Source organism: Ranitomeya imitator, chromosome 2 (genome assembly GCF_032444005.1).
Source record: "Ranitomeya imitator isolate aRanImi1 chromosome 2, aRanImi1.pri, whole genome shotgun sequence".
Classification (NCBI taxonomy): Eukaryota; Metazoa; Chordata; class Amphibia; order Anura; family Dendrobatidae; genus Ranitomeya; species Ranitomeya imitator.
In genome coordinates, this window is record NC_091283.1 from 622,906,383 (window position 1) to 622,908,509 (window position 2,127).

Sequence of the window (2,127 nt, forward strand, 5' to 3'; positions counted from 1 at the left end):
GAGGGGGAAATGTGTGAGGAGACTATTGAGTGGAGTACTGTCAGGAGACAATACCATAAGGACAGTGTGTGGGTCATATTTTGTGCAGTGAATATAGTGAGTCACAATTATTTATTCAGGGACTCTGCCTAGGACAGATAATGTTATTCAGGAGCATTATAATGACACTGGTCATCGTATCGAGATGTGCAGCAGAAGACCGGAGAAGATGGAAGTCTGCAGAGACAAGACTGTGAAAAGTTATCATGGCGTCTGGACAAGATGAAGGAACGAGAGTGATTCCAGAGACAACATCATCTATCACAGGGGTGGGCAATTAATTTTGCCATGGGGCCACATGAGAAAGTGGGATGGTTTTAGAGGGCCGAACTAATATAATTACCGTATTTTTCGGACTATAAGACGCACTGGACCATAAGGCGCACCCCAAATTTGGGGTGAAAATAGCAGAAAAAAAGATTTTTTATAAGATGGGGGTCCGTCTTATTGTCCGAATTTACAGTATCTTACGGTAAGAATCTTACCTGAGGGCTGGTGGTCGCAGAGCAGGATCACAAGAGGCATGGTGTCGGCAGAGGTGGGGTGATGCGGTGTGGCGTGCACCTGAGCAGGGTCCCTTCCTGCTTAGGCGGGCGACGCCACGCCCTGGTGTCCATGGGGGGGTTGCAGCAGTGGTGGTGCGGCGGCTGAGGTGCAGTATGGCGTGTGCAGGGTCCCTTCCACCGGTGAGGTGACGCAGCGGCCAGGAATGTGATGTGTGCACCAGAGTCGGGTTGAATATCGGTGGCGGCGGCCATCTTCCCGAGGCCACGCGTGCGCAGATGGAGTGCTCTGCTTCACGGGGCTTCAGGAAAATGGATGTAGATCGCGGTGGCCATTTTCCTGAAGCCGAGATCTAAATCTGCAATCTCGGCTTCAGGAAAATGGCCGCCGCGATCTCCATCTGCGCACGCGCGGCCTCCCGTGGCCATTTTCCTGAAGCCCCGTGAAGCAGAGCACTCCATCTGCGCACGCGCGGCCTCGGGAAGATGGCCGCCGCCGCCACCGATGAATAGGTAATCAACTCGGCTCTGCTCCTCCTCAGAAAACAGCTGGCTGAGCGGTGCCGAGGGCGGCTGTCACAAGTGACAGCTAGCTGGCGGGCCGCTTAAAATCATCAGGCGGGCCGGATGCGGCCCGCATCTTGCCCAGGTCTGATCTATCAGGTACCTGGATGTAAATGTGTGTGATCCTGCTTGTGTCTTATCAATACTGTGGTCCCTGTATGGTCCACAGTCTGATAATGACATCATAACTCTTAGAATCTTCTTACCATTCTTAAGGACATACCGTGAGTTGTAAATTAATGTGATACAAGTGTATATCGGGCTGACCAGACATTACAATTGATGTACCATGTACTGTTGGTCCTAATGATGTATTTCTGTTCTGCTGGTGGATCAGGTGAGGCATGTCTTTACTGATGAGGGTTGTGATGCTGTGGTTTTGTACTCATGGGGATTTTACTGATGTATTTCTGTACTGCCAGGGGTTCTAGTTGATAATTTAGTATGGCCCCAGAACGAAGTTATAAATATCCAAATACCCCTTGGCAGAAAAAAAGCTTCCCCACTCCTGGTCTCACACCAGCTGCTTTCGAGGTCTCTACCAGGACAGGAAATAACGAGATCCGTTCCTTGGTCACCTAACCACTAAAGACCTCAGGTGACTGGAACAAAACATCATCAGATATGCTTCTGCTGATGCCATGTTACACGTCTCAGTAGTCAAGTGGCCAAAGAATGAGACAATATTGCTCCCATTCTAGCTGGAGACCACCAGAGTGACAGAACATTGAAAGTCCTATTATTGTATTTCTCATTTAAGATAAAAAGATGTTTATGTATGACTTGTTTTTCTAAACTAAAACCTCAGTATTCAGGTTAAAATGCTGTGTTGGCACTTTGAGATAAAGAAGTGGGTTTTGGGCTGCAGTTTGGGCAGTCGGTCTCTAATCGGTTCACTCTCACTGCCCTAGGGCATACAGTATACTAGACCACCAAGAATGGGTTCTGATACATTAAGGCTTTAATGATAGCATGAAGAGCCCTAGAAGATTGTTCGATACTACTTAGATGAAAGAAGGGG